Below are 10,535 nucleotides of genomic sequence, written 5' to 3'. Positions count from 1 at the left end.
GGGCAACAGAGCGAGACTCCATATCAAAAAAAAAAAAAGAAGGAAAGTTGTGATCCAAGGGAAAGCATACGGGTTTTAATGATGAACCAGTTTGCTCCTTTGTTTCCTGGCTTTCATTCTTCATGGCATGTGCTCAGGGCGGCCACTGGAGAGAGGCATCATTCTCTATGGTATAGAGGCCTTGGGTGGGTGTTTCATCATCTGTAAAATGGGGACAACAATACTGAACTTTCAGCGCCATTGTAAATCAGAATATACAGTACAAGCATTGTGAGGTAGAAGTAAATTAGAACATACAGGAGGGATTATAACTCAGTGTTTAGCCTATAGCAGACACTTAGTAAATAATGCATTCACTCTGCTCCATTCTAGAAGCTCCATTGTTGTTTGTACAAAACACCTCTGTTGCAGTGCTTATCAGATCGTCTTGTAATCACATAACTCCTCAAAGGCAGGATGTTGTGTAATCACATATTTCCCTGGTCACCATTTGTACCCAGAATGGGGAAGGAAGGAATGAAAAGAATCCAGTACCTAAGCTCAGCCTCCATTTCACTTGCACTTGCCTTTTATTTATGAAAATATAGTACTTGTCCATGTAAATAATATCTCTGAATAGATACCAGGAAAATAGTAAGATGAGTTAGCTGGAGAACTTGGATACTGAGTTGGAGGGAGGGAAACTTATTTTTCACCAATGTGTCCTTTTGTTCTGCTTTAAGATAATTTACCACAGTCATGCATTACTTATAAAAATGTTTAGTGTCAGAAAACCCCCCAAGTTAAACCAAAACCAAAATATGTTTTGATACATCTGTAACATTCATTATAAAAGATGATATATAAAAGACTCAAAAATAGAAAAGGCGATCGAACTTACTGAGAAGTGTGCATTAAAACAATGAGCTCTTTTTCACTTAGATTGCAGAAAGGTAAAGAATAATACCTGGCCAGGTGTAGTGGCTCATGCCTGTAATCCTAGCACTATGGGAGGCCAAGGTGAGTAGATCATCTGAGCTCAGGAGTTGGAGACCAGCCTGGGCAGCACGGCAAAACCTTGTCTCTACAAAAAATAAAAAAACTAGTGAGGCTTGGTGGCAGGCACCCGTAGTCCCAGCTACTCAGGTGGCTAAGGCAGCTGAATCACTTGAGCCCAGGAGGCAAAAATTGCAATGAGCTGAGACAACACCATTTCACTCCATCCTGGGGGACAGAGCAAGACCCTGTCTCAAAAAAAAAGAAAAAAAAGAATACTTCGCTGAGCATGGTGGCTCATACTAGTAATCCCAGAATCCCAGCACTTTGGGAGGTGAGGTAATCAGATCACTTGCACCAGGAGTTCGAGACCAGCCTGGGCAACATAGTGAGACTCTGTCTCTAGAAAAAATAAAAAATTAGCCGGGTGTGGTGGTGCATACCTATAGTCCCAGCTACTGGGGAGGCTGAGGTGGGAGGATCACTTGAGACCAGGAGGTTGACGCTGCAGTGAGCCGTGATCACGCCGCTGCACTTCAACTTGGATGACAGAGTGAGACCTTGTCTCCAAAAAATTAAGAAAGACTAATCCCCTATGTTGGTGAGGCTGTGGGCCATTTGCCCTGCTGTAGTGGGTGTAGAGTCTTCACACTCTTGGCATGAGAATAAATTGGTAAAACTTTCTGGCAGGCAGTCTAGAGTTTGTTTCCAAAGTTAAATGTGGTTAATTAAAAATAATTTTACTTGTGCCTGTAATCATAGCACTTTGGGAGGCTGGGGTAGGCAGATTGCCTGAGCTCAGGTGTTCGAGACCAGCCCGGGCAACATGGTGAAACCCTGTCTCTACTAAAAATACAAAAAATTAACCGGGCCTGGTGGCAGGCGCCTGTAATCCCAGCTACTCGGGAGGCTGAGGCACGAGAATCACTTGAGCCCAGGAGGCAGAAGTGGCAGTGAGCCGAGATCGTGTCACTGCACTCCAGCCTGGGGGGCAGAGCAAGACCCTGTCTCAAAAAAAAAAAAAAAAAAAGAATGCTTGGTTGAGCATGGTGGCTCACACCAGTAATCCCAGCACTTTGGGAGGTGAGGTGATCAGATCACTTGCACTAGGAGTTTGAGACCAGCGTGGGCAACATAGTGAGACTCTGTCTCTACAAAAAATAAAAACTTAGCCACGTATGGTGGTGTGTGCCTGTAATCCCAGCTACTGGGGAGGCTGAGGTGGCAGGATCACTTGAGACCAGGAGGTCAACGCTGCAGTGAGCCGTAATCATGCCACTGCACTTCAACTTGGGTGATAGAGTGAGACCTTGTCTCAAAACAATTTAAAAAGACTAATTCCCTGTGTTGGTGAGGCTGTGGGCCATTTGCCCTGCTGTAGTGGGTGTAGAGTCTTCACACTCTTGGCATGAGAATAAATTGGTAAAACGTTCTGGCAGGCATTCTAGGGTTTGTTTCCAAAGTTAAATGTGGTTAATTAAAAATAATTTTACTCACGCCTGTAATCTTAGCACTTTGGGAGGCTGAGGTGGGCAGATTGCCTGAGCTCAGGCATTTGAGACCAGCCTGCGCAACATGGTGAAACCCTGTGTCTACTAAAAATACGAAAAATTAGCTGGGCCTGGTGGCGTGCACCTGTAGTCCCAGCTACTGGGTAGGCTGGGGCAACAGAATCGCTTGAACCTGGGAGGCGTAGGCTGCATTGAGCCAAGATCCACTGCACTCCATCCTGGGCAACAGAGCCAGACTCTGTCTCCAATAATGAAATAATAATAATGGAAAAACAATTTTTTTGAGACAGAATTTCGCTCTTGTTTCCCAGGCTGGAGTGCAATGGCATGATCTCAGCTCACCACAACCTCCGTCTTGAGTTCAAATGATTCTTCTGCCTCAGTCTCCCAAGTAGCTGGGATTACAGGCCCACACCACCACGCCTGGCTAATTTTGTATTTTTAGTAGAGACGGGGTTTCTCCATGTTGGTCAGGCTGGTCTTGAACTCCCAACCTCAGGTGATCCGCCTGCCTCAGCCTCCCAAAGTGCTGGGATTACAGGTGTGAGCCACTGCACCCAGCCAATAATAATAATTTGAACCAACATTCTAGGAATTTTCCCTAAGGAAATAATCAGAACATATGCAGATTTGTGTAAAAGATTGTAAATTGCAATATTGTTTTTGACCTGAATGTGTAGGTTTCAGTGGGGGAACCTGGTCCTCTCCTCCTGCTCCAACCCCAGTCCATCTGCTTACTACCTTTCCCAAACAGAGCTTGAGTAGGGCCATTGGTGGCCAGGATCCAGAACAGGGTATGGGTTTGGGGGAGGTGGTGGTTCGAATCACCTGGGGTTGGATACTGGATTTAGTTCTATAACTCTGTGGGTAAATGAGAGCCTGGGGATTGTGGGGAAGAGGCCTAGGGTGAAAATTAAAATGCCTTAATTTCAGGAGCAGTCTTGGCCTTGGAGATTCATGGGACTTCAGAGAGGAAGGGCAGAAGCTGACCATGTAGATGGTAGGTTGTTGCTCTCCCTGGGCCAGAGGGGCCTGCTTGCCTCCCTGTCTCCAAGGCTGAAAGAGGGTTGTGCAGCTGAGGATACAGGAATTGAGGATACAGGCAAGTGCCATGGCCTGGCAGCTTGGTATGTGGCTGTACTACAGGAGCCTGCTGGCTTCCCACCACTGGGAGTGTGCCTTTAGGTGTCTCTGCTAGACCTATGGCCAGAGGGTGAAAGGAGGCATGAGTAAGTAGGCAAGAGAAAAGCGATAATATGCTGAAAGAGGCCTTAGAGCCAGAGGGAGAAGGAGCAGACAGACTCTCATAAATAGGGGGTTCTGGTGAAACAACTTCTGCAAGAGATTCAATTATAGCAAAACTTTCTGGAACGAAAAAGCTTAAAATAAAAAAAAAGTAACTCAGAAGTTTAATAGATAAACTGAAGGAGAGAATGGTCAGCACAAATGGAGTAGCCTGTTAGATCAAGTGGAAGAAACACTCAAACATAGCAAAAAGAGAAAGGAGAGAGAGAGGAACTAGGAAAGCAAAGAGATGGAGGACCAATCGGCCCTAAAGTCGATGGTGATCAGCCCATTCCTGAGCCATCCCTGTGACCTGTAGATGCCCCTGTGCTTGACTTGCTTAGGCAGGGTCCTCTGAACTCATCACTGAGCCAAGGGAGAATGGGATGACCTTAATGGGTTAGAACACTTAGTGAACACACTGGAACAAGGGGTAGAGTCTGTGCTACAAACACACAGAGAAAGGGTGGAATTTTTTTAGGGTACAAATAACCTTGAATATCTCCTGTAGTAACACATGGTGCCTAACTGAACTGTTGTGAAGATAAAAGAGATCTTACATGTTTAACACAATGCCTCACACGTAAGCCGTGGAGAAATAGTTATTTTCTCATTTGTGTTTTAAAAGAGTATTTTTTTCTTTTTTGAGACAGAGCGTCGCTCTGTCACCCAGGCTGGCGTGCAGTGGTGCAATCTCGGCTCACTGCAACCTCAGCCTCGCGGGTTCAAGCCATTCTCATGTCTCAGACTCCCGAATAGCTAGGATTACAGGCATGTACCACCATGCTCAGCTAATTTTTATTTTATTTTATTTTATTATTTTTAGTAGAGACAGGGTTTCACCGTGTTGGCCAGGCTGGTCTGCTGGTCTTGAACTCTTGACCTAAAGTGATCCACCCACGTCAGCCTCCCAAAGTGCTGGGATTACAGGCTTGAGCCACTGAGCCCGCCCGGCACCGAGTGTTTGGTTTTTCTGTTTTGTTTTGTTTTGTTTTGAGATGGAGTCTTGCTCTGTCCCAGGCTGGAGTGCAGTGGCGCGATCTTGGCTCACTGCAACCTCCATCTCCTGAGTTCAAGCGATTCTCCCACCTCAGCCTCTGGAGTAGCTGGGATTACAGGCATGCACCACCATGCGCAGCTAATTTTTGTATTTTTAGTAGCGACGGGGTTTCACCATGTTAGCCAGGATGGTCTTGATCTCTTGACCTCATGATCCACCCGCCTTGGCCTCCCAAAGTGCTGGGATTACAGGCATGAGCCACGATGCCCGGCCAAGACTCGAATCTTATAACCAGTTCTCTTCAAATTGGATTCTGGAAAGCTCGGAGTTGAAATATACAGCCCAGGCTGGTCGTGGTGGCTCACGTCAGTAATCCCAGTATTTTAGGAGGCCCAGGCGGGCACAACAGTTGAGGCCAGGGGTTCAAGACCAGCCTGGGCAACATAATGACATTCCCATCCCTACAAAAAAAAAACAAAACTTTTTTAATTAGCCAGGCATGGTGGTTCACACTGTAGTCTCAGCTACTTGGGAGACTAAGGTGGAGGCCAGGAGTTCAAGGTTGCAGTGAGCCGAGATTGCGCCCCAGCCTGGGAGACAGAGCGAGACCCTGTCTCAACAACAAAAACTTTGCGTTAGATCTTGCATTATAGAACCCCTGCAACCGGAAAGCAGCTGAGGTTGCTTGTTTTAGGCAGGGACAGCCCTAAACTGCCTTCCGCCAGAATCGGACGGCTGAGATGCCAGTGTCATTGCGGGGTGATGCTGCCCACTGGCCCAAGGTGGTCGGCCGGGAGCCAGCCTCGTGCACCTGCTTTCGGTTTGCCAGGCGCGGCGCTGCAGGCCCTCGCGAGCTTCGGATGCGCCTGTCAGGGCCTGTGCGGGGGGCCACTCGGGAGCCGCGTGACCCCCGGCCCGGAAACCGCGCCACCGGCGTCCGCACACGCTAGGCCGGTGGACCCAGGGGTCTGGCCAGCCATGTCTCGGCGACCCCCCGAAGCGCGAGACAGGGAAGGAGCCGGCCCTCGCCAGTGCCCCGCAGACGGCATTCTGGGGCTGGCTTCGCACAGGGCCTGCCCGCTCCCAAGATGGCGGCGGCGGCGGCCTCACGGGGCGGGGCCACGTGGGGGCGGTGGCCAATGGGCTTCCGGGCTGAGCTGCCGGCCGGGAGCGGGAGGCGGAAGTGCCGCGGGCTGCAGCCTGCGTCCCGGCTGCGGCCCCTACCGGTTACATAACTCTTTGCGGGCTCCGCGCGGCCCCACTTCCCGGCTCCCTGCGCCTCCAGGATGCGCTGAGCCCTACGAAACCCTCAGCGGCCACCGGCTCCCGCCACGAGGTGAGGTGGCGGGTGTCGGCTCCCGGAGCTCGGACCTGCGGCGGGGCGCCGAAGGGGGCGGGGTAGGCGGGGAGGCGGCGCTCGGGTCAAGGGGGCCAGCGTTCCCCGGGAACGAGCGCGCCCACACCCCCGGCGCACAGCCCTCCTGGGAGCCGATTTCGAGGACTGCGGCGGGGAGTGGGCGCTGGCCAGGGACGAGGGGTGAAGAGTTCACGGCTCTCAATGCTGGGTGGGAGTTGGGCCTTCTGCCTGGGGGTTGCGTCAGTGCCCGACCCCGAGACGAGTGGTCGTGACAATTTGCAACTAGAGGGTGGTCCTCATGGGTACCCTGTGGGGTCTCGCGCGAGGTGAAGAGCCAGGCCATTTCAGTCGGTCAGCGATTTGCGCCTTCGACCCGCTCCCGCCTGGCCCGATCCGGGCCTGTTTTGGTACTTGTTGCGCCGATTGGAGTTATTTGCGACTTGTTTGCCCTCCTCTGAACTCCTGAAAGCCGGGGGCTCCGTCTAGGTCTCCCCCTAGTCTTATTCTCCCAGTTTTCTATGTTAAGACAAATTCTTTACGTTCCTGGCCTTTTACAGACCGGCCCTACAGAATCCACACCCCCGGCTCCGACTTTCTTCCCCAGATTGGGTACTTCCCAGGGAGTAGAGGGAATCTGTAGCTTTTGTGGTTTGTCCTACTGGAAAAATCGGGGGGGAAGTGGTGGGCCTTCTCTGAACGACCACCCGCAAATCTGTGTGCCCAAGCGGAGACAGGACCCAGGGTCTGGACATCAGGCAAGGGGTACTCAGCAGTAAACGTGGACATTGCCCGTTTTGTGGGTGTGTTTTTACTCTGCCAAGTCCTTGAGCCGTACACTTTTGTGTCACTCATTTGTCTTGAAAGAAAAGGTTAACAGCCCAACAGAGTAGTTCGCTTTGGTGTCTGGTAGGTATCCGGTAGTTAATCGGAGTGCCAGAACCAGAGAGAACATTGCCGTTTACAGATGTTTGCCTTTCACCAGGTCACTGAAGGCATAAAACCCCTAGTTAATGCTTAACTGAGTGAACCATGAAAGTCATGTGACTCCAAAGGTCATCTCTAGAAATGCGGCAGTCCATGTAGCACTGTGATGTAGAAATTCTGATATATGGGTCAGTGTTCCCAGGCAGGGAGAGGGGGAGTCTTCAACATCATTGAATTAAAAAGGATCTGGAGCAAAAACAAATAAATATACACATATCAGTCAACTGCTTTAAGCTCGGTTGGAGAAGATGACCTTAAAGACCGGAAGAAACTCGAGGGAGACTGCAGTGTAAGTCCCAGTTATCTTTCCAAACAGACAGGTTCATCACAGCATTGAAGGCTGGTCTTCATCTGTCTTCTTGTAGGATTTTCTGCATTAATGTGCAGAGCTGCCCTTGGAGAATGGGGCAGGCATGATTGGACTGTGTTTTGCTGGAGTTTCATCTCACTGAGCTTGCAGACACACTGGGTGTCTGTGACAGTGGTTTAAACTGAAAGTAGCAAAGTCAAGGCATGGTCTGGTGTCAGCAGGCCAGAATAAAACACACAGACAACTTTTTACAAGGTCTGTGTATGTCCTATCTTTAGCCTCTCCTGGTTGTAACTTGAAGTGACTTTGTTGCCCTGTTTGTTTTGACCAGGCCCACTCTGGAACAGTATGGAGAGTATCTTTAGATGTGACTTGTCTGGGTTGCTTAGCAACGGCATGCTTCTGACTAGAATGGAAGAAAGTTCCTGGACGTGAGGAGATTTAAGGGATAAAAGATACACCTAAAAGGAGACCAGGAGGGGTCGTGCCCTGTCATTGCTAACTGGGTGCTTATAACTGGAGACTGGGTGTACCTGTTAGCAGCCGTGGTTAGACCAGGTGGATACAGAATCCAGAATGGTCACATTGCAACCACGGGGAACACACAGATGCAGAGAAGAGTCTTCTCTGAGTTAGGGCAGTGCATGGCCTTGCTTGCTTCCCTGCCCTCTGAGTTAGGGCAATACGTGGCCTTGCTCTGCTGAAATAGCCCAGAAGTCCTCTGTGCTTGGTGACAGCTCTCACCTGAATAGAAAGCTGGCTGCTTATCAGACACTGTTTCCTTAAATGGCAGCTCCTCCACATCTGCGTCATCTCCATTATCTCTCCCCTATCCATCTCTTTCTGGAAGGAATCCACAAAGCCCTCATGGCTTTTTGTTTGTTTTTGTGTTTTGTTGTTGTTGTTTGGAGATAGAATTTCCAGCCCAGGCTGGAATGCAGTGGCGCAATCTTAGCTACGGCAACCTCCACCTCCCGAGCTCAAGCGATTCTCCTGCCTCGGCCTCCTGAGTAGCTGGGATTGCAGGCATGTGCCACCACGCCTAGCTAATTTTTTTGTATTTTTGGTGGAGACGGGGTTTTGCCATGTTGGCCAGGCTGGTCTTGAACTCCTGACCTCAGGTGATCCGCTGCCTCAACCTCCCAAAGTTCTGGGATTACAGGCGTGAGAGCCACCGCATCCAGCCTGCCTTCATGGCTTTTACACCTCTTTTCCTGGTTTGCAGAAAGGAAGGCTGGGGTGTGGACCCTGAATCGAAGCTGGTTCTGCTTATGTGCATGTGAAGTGCTTTCAAGTAAAATGCTGATCTGTAAAAAGATGCTGGAAGTCCAGGGTCTCTTTCTGGCTAAGTTCAAATGGCAAATTTGATTCAGCAGATAGTTGTGAGTGCCTTGAAGTGCAAAGAATGATCCAGGGTCAGGACTCCTTCCCTCTATATCATTATTTTGATATGTATGTATGTATATATGTTTAGAGATGGAGTCTTGCTATGTTGCCCAGGCTGGTCTCAAATTCCTGGCCTCAAGCCATCCTCATCCTCAGCTTCCTCAGTCATTGGGGTTACAGGAGTGAGACAGTTTGCCAGGCTCTGTATCATTCTTTTTAGCATGACCTCTGATAAGAGGCTGGCAGGACAGTTCAGGGCTTATCTGAAGCCCACATATCTTACAGTGCTGATTAAAGAGAGACCTGTGTCATTCTGCTGTGAACACTAAGGCATTTGCATAGTGCTTGTGGGAGTGATAGGAAGGGAGTCTGAACTGGGGGAGCCAGGGCTTTCTGCAGGAAGTGGTTTGGGGTCCTTGTCAACAGTGAAGGGTGCTTAATGGAGCCAGAGTACCCCACTGTGGAGGTGGGCAGAGAGGTGCCAGGCACCCCAAAGTGGCCACAGGTCTAAGCTGAGATGGTCAGATAGAGGGAAGCAAACCAGGGCCACTCCCTAGTCCCACCTTGTCAACAACTTGGACGGAATTCTCAGCCAGGGAGAAGCCATCGCGAGGACTGTGAGTGCGACGGCTTGGAGATGTTCCAGTGTCTCTTCAAGTTCTAAGTGAAATTATTATCCATTTTGCCCTAAAATGGACTCTTAAACCCCCATACACTTAGAATAGCATGTATTTTGTGCTTTGAAGCCAGAAATAAACATTCTAAACACAGATTTAAAGTTGCAGTGAAAAGGAGGTGGTTGTGGACAGACATGCAGAACAAATGTTTGAGAAATGTTCCCTTTGCTTCCACAGAAAGACAAAGGTATTTTCTCATCTTTGACAAACCATGTTAAAAAAATATTCTTGGCCAGGTACAGGGGCTCAGCACTTTGGGAGGCCAAGTGGACGGATCACTTGAGCTCACAAGTTGGAGAGCAGCCTGGGTGACATACCAAAACTCCATCTCTAAAAAAATACAGAAATTAACCAGGCGTGGTGGTGCACACCTGTCATCTCAGCTGCTTGGGAAGCTAAGGTGGGAGAATGGCTTGAACCCAGGGGGTGGAGGTTGCAGTGAGTTGAGATGGTGCCACTGCACTCTAGCCTGAGTGATAGAGCCAGACCTTATGTCCCCCCCCAAAAAAAAACCTTTCAGTGTTCTTTTTGTGGTGCAGTTATTGTTATTAAAAAGCAGATAGTGTTTCTCTTTTTTTGTTTAGTGTATTCCTGAAATAGGGTTGATTTGGCCAGCAAAGTATTGACATTGGGACCCATCTTGAAAATACCTATTGAAGAAAGCAAATTGCATTTTATAAAATAGTAGGTGGGTAATTTTCCCTTAGGTACCAAGAAGCATTCTTTTCTGGAAAATGTTAATGCAACAATATTTCCCTCATTCCCTTGGCGTTCATGGGTGTTCTATTGAATGCTTTTCCAAACGTACTTCTTTCTAGAAGATAGCTCGTTCTGACTCCTGTTGTAAACTGTTCAGAGATTATTCTTTCTAGAGCCTGTTACATTCAAAATGTCTTGCTAGTCTGCCACTTGCTGCCCTTCTCTTTCTACTTAGTTTCAGATCGCTTTGCATCTCCTGTGGCCTCCCATTTTTAACCTTTTCATTGATGTGTATACACACAGAAAAGTGCACTGCTTGACGAGTTGACATGGCGTGAACATAACCTGTACA

General features: G+C 48.9%; 1 protein-coding gene across 3 annotated transcripts in view; it reads left to right on the top strand.

Moving 5' to 3' along the window:
• The window catches only part of NAA60 (N(alpha)-acetyltransferase 60, NatF catalytic subunit), a 42,186-nt gene that overhangs the window by 7,085 nt on the left and 24,566 nt on the right, over positions 1-10,535 (top strand). The window contains exon 1 of one of the 3 annotated variants that reach the window (XM_011950183.1): positions 5,909-6,106. The exons of the other annotated variants lie outside the window; for them this stretch is intronic. The gene's annotated coding sequence lies outside the window, so the exon portion shown is untranslated. Of the gene's footprint in view, positions 1-5,908; positions 6,107-10,535 lie in introns of those variants that run through there. 3 annotated transcript variants of the gene reach the window in all.

The sequence above is a fragment of the Colobus angolensis genome, unplaced genomic scaffold (genome assembly GCF_000951035.1).
Source record: "Colobus angolensis palliatus isolate OR3802 unplaced genomic scaffold, Cang.pa_1.0 Scaffold303, whole genome shotgun sequence".
NCBI classification, from domain to species: Eukaryota; Metazoa; Chordata; class Mammalia; order Primates; family Cercopithecidae; genus Colobus; species Colobus angolensis.
This window is presented reverse-complemented; position numbering and strand designations above follow the sequence as displayed.